Source organism: Ambystoma mexicanum, chromosome 3p, assembly GCF_040938575.1.
Source record: "Ambystoma mexicanum isolate Mex_15411 chromosome 3p, UKY_AmexF1_1, whole genome shotgun sequence".
NCBI classification, from domain to species: domain Eukaryota; kingdom Metazoa; phylum Chordata; class Amphibia; order Caudata; family Ambystomatidae; genus Ambystoma; species Ambystoma mexicanum.
The window spans coordinates 859,832,539-859,846,611 of record NC_090925.1 but is presented as its reverse complement, the minus strand read 5'-3'; the positions used below and the strand labels follow the sequence as shown (position 1 = coordinate 859,846,611).

Sequence of the window (14,073 nt, the reverse complement as noted above, 5' to 3'; positions counted from 1 at the left end):
ACTCGCAGAGAGCCCCGAAAGGCCGGGGGGGGGGGGGGGAGTGGGGAGTTCTCTGAGAAGCAGGTCCCGCAACAGCTGAAGCTAGTTGATACTTGGTGCTGACAGTTGTTACCCTGATCCTGTCCCTCTCACTAGCAATTACTGGTAAGCGGCCAAGATGGGGGCACCTGATAGAAAGGCTGTTAAAAGGTCATGAGGTTCTTGTCATGTTAAGGTTTCGGTTGGAGCACAGTGTAGCAGTTTAACTCAGTTTAGGGTGTTGGGCAGTTAATTACTGTGGGGAGGGCCTGCGGGTAGGCAGTTCCAGCAAAATTGCTGATGGGGAGCAGGTATTTGTGGTATTCACGATTGATGTTTTTTTTTTGCTTTTGTTGGTCACTAAGCTTTTCGGGAAGATGGGATTTTGTTTTGTTTTATTAAGGAGAATGGAACAGCTACTAACTTGTTCTGGCGCTTGGCTGAGTCACATTTTTTGCAGGCACATCACTATGGAGTACCAGCGAGGTTGCCCTGTCAGGGGCTAAGATTGTGGGCTATCTCCATGCTCTGTGCCCCAGCACACCCGCCTGTAGCCCACATGCATAACACCAGCACAACTGGGGACGCTCCCGATCTCTCCCACTTCATCCTGAACGTGCAGGGGCTTAACTCCCCAATTAAAAGCAAGGCCATCCTCCAGAGGCTAGCAACGCTTGCTCCCGATATGGTTTTTCTCCCTAAGAGTCACCTGCTCATGGAGGACGAGCTGCGCCTGACCCACAAACCTTACTCCAAGTCCTTCTTTACCACGAGTGGTACGACAAGAGGGTTGGCCATCCTAATTAAGAAGGGGCTTCAATTTAGGGTTTCGAAGTGCTGCGGTACGCGGGATACAGGTTCCTTGCAATCAATACTAAAAATTGGGGGTTCGAAAGGATGTCTATGGTTTTCACTGTACGACCGGAACTCTGGGACAGGAAGTCTTCTTCGTTGCACTAAATCTTTAACGGGTTTCTCCAACGACTAACTGTGTGGTGTACCCCACCAAGGATAAAACCCTACCGCCCCACCCCCAACACTTTGAGGGACCGCTCGGTGACAAGACCTTTAAATTTTGACATTCAGAGGAACAGGATTATACGTTCTACTCTGGGGTGCAGCAGTGCCATTCCAGGCTGGATAGGGTGCTGGTCTCCAGGTGGCTTATCCCGACGGTCACCAAACGCGAGATCCTCCCAAGGGTCTTTTCTGATCATGTCCCTGTCTGTACTTATCTGGACCTTGGGGTCAAGACAGGGAAGCAGCGGAAGATATAGCATTTCAATGATTTCCATTTAAAAGATGTAGCTATGAAAGCACATCTCTGGAACTCTTGCCAACTATTTTGCTGAAAACTACACGGGAGCCATGGACCAGCATGTAGTCTGGGACGTGCTATGGCCGTCCTCTGGGTCGCTATAATCAGCCACTCTACGGCGTACACCAAAGTCCGAAAAGTCAGTGAGGAAGAGCTAGAAAGCGAAGTCCGCCAGTTAGTGGCCAATCACAAAATGGTAAATGCACGCAGATCTCTGCAAGAATTGGGAACCGCACAGAAATTGTTGAAATTTCAGCTTCCAGATAAAACAGCACAAGCTTTGCTCTCTGCCAGTCAGAACTATTATACAAGAGGTAACAAAGCCAATAGGCTCTACGCAGTGAAACTTCGCAAACACGCTCAGCACAAATTCATCCCATTCCTGAAGGACAGCATTAGTAGGAAGGTCAACCAAGAGGCAGCCAAATTGGCGCTCATGGAAATGGGGGGCCAGGATTCCCAGGGAGAGGGACCAGAAATCATGCTACATCACCCAGACAGGGGTCACACAGCTGTAGGCCGATGATAGAAAAGAGCTTAAATAAGATATCACAGAGCAGGAAGTCCTGGGAGCTAGTCAGAGCTTCGAACCAGGGAAGGCGCCGGGCCTGACAGTTTCACTTTTTAATATGCTTTTGCTGCAATGGTCCCCCACTTGACTAAATAGTTCAATAGCTTTTTGGGACTGGGGCGGTCTCAGAAACAATGGCTGAATCCACTACCACGCTCATTCTGAAGCCGACAAGGATGGACTGGATCGCTCAGCATCTAGGCCAATAGCACTTCTAAATGTAAATGCGAAAATCTATGATGAAATCCTGGCTTGCAGGCTGACCAAGCAACTTCCCAACCCGACTGATCGGGACCAAACAGGCTTCATAGCGGGATGAGGGGTGCACAACATCTGTAGTCGTAGACGCAATAGCGGCTAAAAAGGAAATCCCCAAGCTTTTTGTGCTGCTGTCCTTAAGCCTGCAAGGCCTTTGATAGCATAGACTGGACCTACAGGGAGGAGGTTCTGGGAAGCTGCAACTTCAGCCCGAACTTCATCCAGCTCGTCATGGCCAACTACAGAGCCCCCAAGATGAGGATAATGTCAAAGGCCAGCTATCCCAGTAAATTCAAGCATAGAGGGGTACGTGACAGGGCTGCCCGCTTTCGCTCCTCATTTACTCTGGCAATGGAGCCTTTGGCTCAGCAAGTCCGGAACAATCCGTTGATCCCCAGGGATAACTTTACGAGGAGCCATGCACATAAGTGGCACTGTACACCGACAACGTGTCGTTTCCTGTCAGACCCCTCAGGTCCCTGCCCAAACTTCCGGGGGCCCTAGATGAATTTGGGGGTGTCGGTTTCAGGGTGAAGATAAATCCTTGTGCCTAAACATCAAGGAGACCCATGAAACCCTGCACATGCTCAGGAAGAGCTCTGGCTATAGATGGGCGACAGGCAGGCTGCCATATGAGGAATCTCGATCATTACCACTTTTGATTTGCTAGCTGGTGCAAATGTCCCAGGCCCGATAAAAGATACTAGGGACCAACAAGAAATTTTGTGGATGGGCATAATCCAGGCTATAAAGATGACCCTGCTTCCGGAACTTCTTTATGTTTTTCCAGCACTACCCCTAAAAGGTGCGGGATCTCGAGGGGCTTATCACTAGGTTTATTTGGTCGGGAGGCGTCCAAGGATTCCAAAGAAGGTCTTTTTAAAAGCCCCAATTACGAGAGGGTTGGGAGTACCATCAGTGGGGAACTACTTCCTGGTGGCGCAAATAGCACAGGTATTGGATTGGCAACCAGATATGCGGGCCTCAAGGTGGAGAGATATTGAAAAAGCGGAATTGGTAACCCCGCTACATGATCTTCCTTTCCTCACGCCAGAGGCCTGAGGTCAGGGCTGTTAACCCTGGCACAAAGCATGCCGGCGACTGGGGATCCCAAGGGGACTGGGCCCTCACACCCGGCACACATAATCCAGACTTTTTCCTGGGCATGCGGAGGGGGTCTTTTGCAGCGTGGGAGAGGGACTCACTGTAAAAGCTCTGCCTGTGCGAGTCCAAGTGATTCTGCTACATCCAGCTTAGACACTAGATTACCAATCCAGCAATCAAGAGGGTGGCCGCTCACACCCCTAAAGGGCTTGCACTCACAACGATAGATGGAAGGAAGTCGGAGAGGGTTTCACACTTATATAGCTCCTGAGGAACCCGGGGAATGACAGCAGACATCCTTATATGGCTAAGTGGGAGCAGGACATTGAGCGGGAAATCGGAGGAGTCTTAGAATAAGATTTGGCAACGAAGACACAAACACTCGAAGTGCACACAAGTTAAAGAGGAGGCCCATCAAGCTCTGCTACAGAAGATACTTCACGTCAGCAAGGCTTCCCTACTCTTGTTCAGGGAGGAATTGCCATAGCATTTTGATTCTGGACTGCCCATATAGGCGGGACAAAGACTGATATGCAAATAGATATTTCCTATCTGTGAAGGTACAGTGAGCAAAACCGTGTGCTGCAAACTCTTCTCAGAACAGGTTATCATAGGTTCTTTCTGCAGAGGAGCGCTTGCTGCCTTTTTTTAAATACTTCACTACATATCCCCCAGACATGCCCGATCGGTGCTGGTGTGAGGAGGAGGGAAATATGCTACACATGTGGTGGTCTTGTCCAGTTATAGCTACATACTGGAAGGAGGTCTTCGCATAGATCAAAGAAATAACTGGCACCCAGCTACCCCTAGATACCCTGGTGGTTTTGTCTGGGACGCTCCAGAAGATGGCGGTTATCAGCTCACAGGCCCTCGAGCATCACTGATAACTCAGTTACAGCGAGTGGTCAAAAGAACTAGAGCCTGTTTCCGGAGGACCCAGGAGGGAACCCCCGCCCCCCCCCCCCTCCCCAACTATTGGTGGACCAAGGAATGGGCGATGTTTGCTATGGATAGAATCACAACACTTCTGTCTAATTCTATCCCCAAGTACATGCGGACTTGGCACCCATGCCTTGAATATGTCAGAGATAGGGAGGCCTGCTTGCCTCATTTTATGTGAAACCTGTGCTTACTGTGAACACCTGGTTAGGGGATGCTTGGGACCATGGGGATGGGAGTCTGGGGCGATGGGATATGGAAGCTGTGTATGGACTGAGGGCCTTGCCCTGGATAATGGGGTACTATGTGGGTGTAGGGCTTGCTCACGCCCTACCTTGGACAAATAACTGAAAACCAGAGAGGATGAAGGGCAGGCCTTAAATATAGTAACCCCCAATGCGTTTTTGGCTGTTTGTTTTTTGAGGGGGGGTATAATGAAATGTCACAGGTTTGTCTATCGTTATTTGTTATATTGCCCAGAGCGGTTTTGTGACTGAAAAGTTAAAGATTACAAAAAGAAATATGTACCCATGCTAAATAAACGGGAGTCAAATTCAAATGCTTAGCCCCACAAAAGGTCACAAGTCTACAAAAACGGTTTCGCACTGTAAGAAAAGTTTCACAGAGAACCTCATTTGCAGGTCGGATGAAGAGAGAACCACTGCGGTCCCATACGTTTCAGCCCGTCACCTACAAATATCTACCTAAATATGCAAAAATTCTCCAAAAGGAATTACAATTTAACAGTTGAAACTGTGGATGTCCGCCCGATTCAGAGCTGTGGCTAGTCCACATTCTGAATTTCCATACAACATTGTTAGGAAATGGAGGAATACCTTCCATTCTCTGGAGATAATCTCTGTATATATGCTGGAGACAACACTACCTTTTGGTTTTGCAACTAACAGGACGACTAAAAAAAAAACTGGGAGGCAAGTCTGTTACCACCAAACTCATAATCAGACTACCTCTTTATATAATTTCCCAACCATGCTTTATGTACAAATATCAGCTTAATGTTAAGAATCCTCCGATTTTGGAACTAGAAGTTCTTCATTCTTTAACAATACTGCAATCATGTTGCAAACCTTGCATCCTCCAGAACCTCTTACGTCGTTCAGCTCAGCATCAGGGGAGCCAAGGTACTCTGGATCAGAGCGGTATGATCTTGGATCTCCACAGATAATCCCGCCATTGACAAATCAAAACCAACAAGGACAACAGAAAGTTGACAGGGCCCCTAAAAATCTAATACCACATATATAGCCTTCACAAAATATGGCTCACTACAATACTGTTTAGGGAATCGAAATAAGGATTTGACAGACAGGAGCTAAATGCAGCTCTGAGGTATCTGGCATCACAGAGTGAGCAGGAGCCATCTCCGGAAAATGAGGAGCTAGTACCTAGCATGTTGCAAACCTAACTTCCACATGAAATACAAAACAAAGTTATGTTGGACACCTGGAGGGTCCTCCATCAGGACACAGCAGATTACTCATTATTCTTCCATGTCCACCGTTCCTCATCCCAAATCGACCTGATCCTAGCTAACCACAGCTCCTGCAGTTCACGGACGAAGCCGAAATCGGCACAAGGGCTCTATCTGACCACTCCCCGATCCTCCTCACCGCAAGGATCTTCGACCAAGACCCCCCCTGAAAGACGCCGATGGGCCTTATATGAACCATTGTTACATGACATGGCGGTCCGTGACGCTATATTCAAAGCAATTAACTACTTTAAGGAAACCCCCCCCCAACCTCACCTCAATAGCTACGAGATTGGAGGACATGAAAGCTGTAATCAGAGGGGAACTAATAGGCCAAGCCGCTGCATACAGGAGGAGGCGAGTAGTTAGGGGGGCCAGCTGGAGGAGGAAATGGCTGAGGCAGACTCGATCCTGAAGAAGAAATGGTCACCTAAGGCGGCCAAACGGGTGATATTAGCCTGCACGAAACTGCAGGCCCACTATGCAGAGGACACAGCGCAGTCCCTGATCAGGACAAAGCAGAGCTATTAGGTAAACGGCAATAAGGCCAACAGATACCTGGTGAGCAAACAAGCTTGAACACGCAGACGAAACCACAAAACCGCCCTGAAGGACCCAGAGGGCAGAACCTGGTATGGGGAAGAAGCTAAACTACAAATAGTGGCAGCCCATCTGGCTAACACCCCGACCTCAGCCCCCCGCCCGCAGGCTCTCCAGGAACAATTTGTAGCAGGTGCCCGGCTACCGCAGCTCTCGGAAGCAGACAGAACCGCCTTAGAGGCCCCAATCACGACAGACTAGGTGGAGGAAACACTCAAGGCCTTGAAACCCAGGGCCCCTGACCCAGACGGCTTCCCGCCTAAGTTATATAAACTCTTTCGCCCCTCTGCTTCTGAACCCGCTGACAGAGCTCTTCAACTCCTACCGAGACACAGGATCTATAGCCCCATCTATGCTGGAGTTCACAACAATCATGCTCTTGAAGCCAGGCAAGGACCCAAAAGAATGCTCATCGTATAGACCGATATCACTTCTTAATGTGCACGCAAATGCTTACTCAAAAGTATTGGCGAGCAGGCTGGCCTGCGTCCTACTATCATAGACCAAGACCAAGACGGATTGAAAGGCAGAAACACTGGACAACATCCGCCGAGCACTTAACCTCATCGAAGTGGCATCCCGAGACCGACAAGACCTGGCATTTCTGACCTTGCCACCAAAGCCTTCGACAGGTTAGACGGGAACTTCATGTGGCTCACTTTAGAGGCATTCCGGTTTGGCCCCGCATTACAAAGGATGTTGTTGGCCAATTACATAGCCCCGAAAACATCACTGAGACTCAACCAAAAGACCTCCATCTCGATCCCGGTCTCATGCGGAACAAGGCAGGGCTGCTTGCTCTCACCGCTGATCTTTGCCCTGGTCATGGAACCATTCGCCCAAAGGACACGATTCAACGACGAAATCACTGGGCTGAAGATAAACGGGGAACAGTTCAAGATCTCTCTGTATGCTGATGATGTAATGATCTCCATCACCAACTGTCAGGCCTCATTACCCGCCGTCCTAAAAGAACTAAAGGCATTTGAACAAGTAACAGGATTTCAGGTGAATTATTCCAAATCGGAGGCACCGAGCATCAACCTGCATTGCCCCCCTCGTAACCACCCTTCAAGCATTATGCCCACTGACATGGAGCTCCAACTCAACAGCATACTTAAGGATACGCCTCACAGCAGACCCGAAAAAGCTATACCCAGCCAACTCCCCCCCCCCCCCTATTCAAGGAATTGGAAAACGACCTGCAACGCTGGGACAGCCAAGAAATCCCCCTTCTGGGATGGGTCACAGCATGCAAGATGAACTTCCTCCCCAGATTGCTGTACCTATGCTCCGCTCTACCAGTCTCTCCCCCGAAACAAGCCCTGGAGCAACTGCAAAAGAAGCTCACAAAATTTGTTTCGAAGGCTCGCAAGGCCAGAATACCATTAAAAGTCATGACAGGGCCTGCTAAATGGGGCGGCCTACGGCTACCCAACATCACAAATTACTTCCTGGCAGCCAATTAGCGAATGCCTCCGCCTGGACGGAACAAGAATTCCCCCCCTGAAATGGGCCTGGATCGAGCAAGCCAACTGTCAACCGCTGCTACGCTCCCTACTGCACACCCCAAGGGCCCTTCGGAGCCGCGGAACACAGATGCTAACATCTACCAGAGCAACCCTGGAGGCATGGGCATGGGCCCGGCGGACGAAGAAGCTGCCCAAGGGCCTGTCCCCGCTTTCCCCGATCATCTGGAACCTGGACTTCTCCCCAGGGATGGCGGCACCAAACTTCAACCAATGGAGGCCTCCGCTCCCTCTCGAAACTCTACGAGGTCAATTCCCCGCTTAGTTTCGAACAATGCAAGGACCGCCTCCAGGTAACGGAGAGGGAGAAGTTCACATACGCTCAACTACGTCATTGGATCTTGCAACCGGCAGTCCGTCAGGGGCAACCCGTGACCTGCACCCCCTGGAACATGCACTGGAGAAAGACACACACCGAGGGCGGATCACTAAGATGCATCACCTCCCCCAGGAGGATATATTGGCGGTCAGGCCCCCATACATGGCCGGACGGGAGACGGATCTGGACATCCCATCGAGAACAAGACATGGGTGGAAATATGGACAAGGATCAACTCAACCTCCAGATGCGTTACGAATAATGAATGCGCCCTCAAAATCCTCCATCGCTGATACCTCTCCCAGGTCCGCCTACATCATTGTAACGCATCTCTTGACCCAGGCTGTTGGAGACGTGTGGTGAGCAGGGGACCTTCTTCCATATGTAGTGGGGCTGCCCAACGGTGCAGGCCTTCTGGAGGGGTTATCATACAAATCATTGAGGACATTACCCAGCGCAGACTGCCATTGACTCCAGAGGTGATTCTCCTAGGAGGAGCAAGCCTGGACTGCTACCCGAAAGGACACTCTGCTAAATTGCTGACGCAACTATTATTAGCAGCCAAGATCACAGTGGCCCGCAAGTGGGCCCCATACTGCCCCTCTGGTGATTAAAAGTCTGGGAAATACTAGTGGCTGAGAAAGTCACAGCAGCGAAAGAGGGGACCCTCCATCGCTTCACCGATTGCTGGGCGCCAGTGTTGGACTACCATAGCAAATTCCCAGCGTTGACTTTTCAACTGCGCCTGGTAAACCTTCTAGGGCCACGGAGCCCGACGGACCCCCAGATCACCAGAACACTGCGGACATAGGGGAGACTGCAATGGGGTCCGCCGAGGGGAGGGAATGAACAAATTGCACTACTGTGGTTAACCTACCTGTAACCGAAATAAAGTTGTTAAAAAAATGTTTTAAAAAGTTGTGTTCATTGTGGCCCATTTACAAAATGTCTTCTGCATGTACCCCAATGCTCCATTATGCATATTCCCAAAATACAGTGAATGTCACAAAGGTATGCGTGCACGATGTCAGAAGAACCAGGAGTTAAAAGTAGCCCCTGGTAACTGTTGGTGTCAAGTCAAACATGCTTTCCTAAACTATAACCAGGAGCCAAGTGTCTCCCAGCTATTTCGAACCCTGCAGTTTCACCATCTCTAAAGATACACTTCACCGCAAAACAGCTCATAATCGTCACTGATACCTCTTAGGATGGGTAGGGGTTCTTGTGCTAAGAGACAAATTTCCTGGTTCATATAAAAACCCTTTGGGACAAGAGAGAAGGGTAATATCTACTGAAGTTTTAATGTCAAAGTACTTAGGGCAGGGTGCAAAATGTCCACTTACCACTATATGCATTGGCTAGTGATATTTGACTCTTGGCGAGTAAGACACAGTGTGCTGTATCTACAGAATTGAGGCGACAAGTGGCTTATGGAAAGTTGGTAGCTTGAACGTGTGCCCCATGCTTAGGGCATCTACAAGAAATCACTAACGGATACACAGCATATATATTGCAATATAACTTTCAGAAATATAATTGGACTTCAATATCTGACAAATCTATAATAATATTTAAACACAAAGATGTAGATCACCATTCCATCATGTGCTAGCCAAGTGATCTGAAATGGTCAGGTACCTGTATGTAGCATGGTTTGAAATTCAAGAAGAAAACAAACATGCCCTTGCCACAAAGCAGCTAACAAATGCCAGGTAACAAACGCCAGATAATGCTCACGAAGAAGCAACTTAAGGCCTCCATTGATAATTCACCACAAAGACAATTCAAGAAATTCACATATGCCACAGGAGGCAGACAACCTCCAGCGTCCACAGATGCATCTCTTTCCAAGACAGACCAGTACTAACCCTCACAGCACAGGCATACTCGCATCCACCACTAACATCAGCCAATTCACATGTGCCTTTCATCATATAACACCTCCTTGCATCTATTAAAAAAAAAAAAAAAAGGAAGACTCTACAGCAGAGTCTTCAAACTTTTCAACTCTACTCTAAACCTCAGAAAACTACTAGATACTGACAAAGGGGTTCTAGTTGTTCGCGCTACCCTGGGTAGTAATTAGGATTACATTCAATCGTATAGTTTATCAACACAAAGCTTGGTCTATTGTTGTACACTTGACAAGATGGTTCAGCCAACACGTGTTTCAACACTGGGTCTTTCTCAAGGCAATGATAGCGTCCTAATATGACCCCTTACACGCGGGAGGTTTCCCAACAGAACATCCCTCTTAGAACAGGAACATATAATAGAAAACAACAAATATTGCTGGCAAGCACTGCTACTTCGGGTTCCACCTCCAATTTCAGAGCTTCCAAAGAAGGAGTGAATTATTCCAAAAAAACATACTACTCCAAACAGGAGTATTATCCATAGCCACCAGGGTCAGATTAAGATGCTATTATTTCCATGAGAAAGACCCAGTGTCGAAACACCTGTACGCTGAACTATCCTGTCAAGTGCACAATAAACCAAGCTTTGTGTTGATAAACTATACGATTAATGTAACCATAATTACTACCCAGGATAGTGCAAAAAACTAGAACCACTTTGTCAGTATCTAGTATTTTTCCTGAGGTTGAGAGTAGAGCCTCTGGGTTCTAGTTGCACTGCATGCCCAAATACCTGCTAGGACTAGAGGGCACCGAGAGGCGGTCTTACTATTTACAAACTTTTGATACCCAGAGTTTCTGAACTACAACTTCCATCGCCGAGCCCTAACCATTATAGTCAATGGTGAGGGGGTCATGGGAATCCCAATAAATCTGGAGGGCTTCTGGGTATGGAGACCCCTGCTCTACAGATACCAACCACTACAAAATAACTTAACACTTCCCATATATCCCCGAGCACAAGATTACTCACTGCTTTCACACACACACACCTGAAAGAAGTAGAGACTAGCCTCCTAGTAGGGTCCTGCGAGAACTTTGCGGAATTGTTATTGTCTAAACAGCAAAGGGGTTTGGGGGCAACTACAATGCCTTTATGGCAAAGTACTTAAGTGAAGCAACTTACAGATGACCTCCGTGCAATCCTGCCCTAAAAATGCCTGGTCGGCCTTCTGCAGCTATCTTAACAAAGAAACTGACGGGAACCTTGACCCACCCATGTTGCTGACCTTATAAACCTAACGCCAACAGTTGTGTTATGAACCAGTCCTATACTTGGTAAATGTGCTGGTTAAGACTGCTCATCAACGTACTTTGTAATGTATTCATGTAACAGTTCTCAAAATGCTTGTTGTATGTATTTGCCCTCACTTCTGCCAATAAACCAAAAGTTTGAAAAAAAAATACAGATGGCTTGATGGGAAAAAAAACGAATACCCCCAGCAATAGTGCTCAAGGCCGGCTGTGCACTACGCTAGAGAGGCCTCAGAGGAAGCCAAAGCATGAACCTTTCCCTATGTGCCCCATCATAGCAAAGGAGCACACGCAGGGGTCAAAGTGGGACTTAAGGGTACGACGTTCCCTTACTTTAAGCGAGCCGCAAACATCTCACTGCCACTTCACTTATGTCAGCGAGAGAAGTCCTTTATAGCAAGACAAAACAAATTCCACAGACACCTGATGGCAAGCTGCTAGGTTTCCTATATGTGCCCTGAAACAAGAAGCCAGTGAACATACACAAGTCCCTTGCAAAGAGATCACGCCCCCGGTTTCCTTGTGGGAAGGCAGGAGGACCAATATGTGTGCCCCCGCGACAAGTTCTGATCCATAATAGATACATACCCATGTTCGATAAGACACAGAGCAACCCATGGCAGTGCAGCAAGAAACCTATAGACAGTGACTCGTTGAGAAACAGATAGTCCTTCATCAGAGCTATTATAAACGGTCCATCGAAAGTTGCCTCCAAAGACACTATAGCCTGTAGCAAAACAATTAGGCCCTTGGAAAGGCTGGTAAGATAGCTCACTGAGCTGAGCTGCTGCGATCGATCTATGTGTGATCTGCAGGTCACAGGATCGAATCCCGGCAAGGCCAACTCAGCCTTTCATCCACTGTCGATAAATTAGTACCAACTTCGGTTGAGATGGTTAATATAAGTTAAACGCTTAGGCGTAAGTGCTACATAAATAACAAATCATTATCATAAACAATCAGTGATTTATTCTAGGGACACTATAAAATGTCCCTTACGGCAAGGGCCCGGGAACCATAGGTATGTCCTGCAAAAAATATCAAGACCCCATAACCAACAGACACCCCTTGTGAAAAAAAACATTTGTATCCTTAGGAGTTTATGTTTATAACTTAGAAGATGCCAATATCCCTATAAATAACAATGTCAATACTTCTGGCCAATTATGGATTTGCAATGCACATACAAATATACTGCACAAGGGGCACGGAGTGTACAATAGTTATATACTGCAGTGCCCAAAGCACGCGAGGTGCACAATGTTTGTCCAAAAATAATGTTATACAAATAAAAAATGATATCACGGAACACAAAGCTGAGGAGTTCTCTCACCTGTCACAAGGTGGTAGACCTAATCGCAGAGCTCACCTGTACTGGGAGATAAGGGGAGGTTCGGGGTCAGTTTTCAGGTGCAGGGGGGTGGGGTCCGTGCTCGCAGGAATTGAGAGCGAGAGCTTTGGAGTGGCCTCTCACCTGCAAAGGGGGAGGGATTACGTTGCATAGAGGGCGTTTGCTTCTGTCACTGTCTTAGTACGACCCAAGGTGTTCGCTTGGCCCGTTGAGAACTGTCATCTATTTCGGAGGGGGCGTGGGGCGAACATGGGCGGAAAGGAAAGCTTTCAGCAATTGTCATCCTTGGGAAGAGGCGTCCACCTGGTGGTTTCTCCTGTGTTAAATCTACAAAGTGGGGGCGGTGATTTCTCGCCCCCTTGGAGGCTGCTCTTTTTTCCGCGGCGGGGGAGGAGGGCTCCACAGAGTGGGCAGTCTCACCTCTCTCAGGGGGGCTCTCCTGTCGCCTCTCATTCATCCCCTTCGTCGTGGGTCACGTGTCGTTCTCGCCGAACCCTCCACCTCACCCCCACTAAGATGTCACGTTCAAGATGGCAGCCCCGGGTGGGACCCGCGACCGGAAGCGGGAGAGCGCGCGCCCAACCCCTTTCCTCCGAGAGCACCCCGCTAAGCAGCCATGTAGAAGTCAGGAAGCAAAAACATCCACAATGAATGACGTTTTCGCCTGACATTAACATGGGTCCACTGAACGCGCACGCAGTCGTGCGGGCTCGCTCCAACTTCACATGCACGCGATTCGGTAATGGGAGAGAGGACAAGAGAAGACTCAATGCGGCCCTAGCGATAAGGAAAAATCATTGGGAGGCAGCGACACAAAAGACGGATTCAGAGCGTCCTTTAGACGGCCATCTTTAAAAGCGTTGTTTCCCGCCCAAGCCACGAGGTCTCTTTGATTTTAGCGAGTATTCCTCCGAATGTAGCTGACAGTTGAAGATAGCCAGGGCAGCAACGAAACCTACATGGTGGGGGAGGCAAACTCGGAAGCTCAACTCCCTCTGTTCTGCCCCAAGGGTTGTCTGGCGTGGGGCCCAATTAATCAAATGGTAGCAGTCCAGCATTACTTTGCCCCCCCTCAGTGGTCGAAGTGGAACTATGGCATTTTAAGGGACATTTTGGAGGGGTGTGGCGAGAGGCAGGCCTACTGAAAGAGTGCAAAAGTGAGTGGGGCTAGAAAAGGCAAAACATTCCTACTGATTTTTTATTTTTTACTAGCAAAAATAGCTATTAGAGGAAACTACTCACGGACAAAAGAGTGGCTTGCAGGGGTGCAATAATGTTTTTTTAAATGAAGTAATTTTACCACTGGTTTGCGGTTTGTGCTGTGCTTGCTTCTGGGTAAGAGGTGATAGAACGAACAGAGATAAGTGTAAGTGATGGAGGGAGAGAGAAGTGTATGTACAGACT

The 14,073-nt window shown here is 48.4% G+C and overlaps 1 protein-coding gene across 4 annotated transcripts in view; it reads right to left on the bottom strand.

Moving 5' to 3' along the window:
* LOC138581009 (serine/threonine-protein kinase TAO2) overlaps window positions 1–13,320 on the bottom strand; it is a 1,567,916-nt gene extending 1,554,596 nt beyond the window's left edge. The window contains exon 1 of one of the 4 annotated variants that reach the window (XM_069652009.1): window positions 13,090–13,320. The gene's annotated coding sequence lies outside the window, so the exon portion shown is untranslated. The other 3 variants (XM_069652012.1, XM_069652010.1, XM_069652011.1) reach the window with 3 other exon arrangements.
* Window positions 13,321–14,073: the final 753 nt, after the last annotated feature.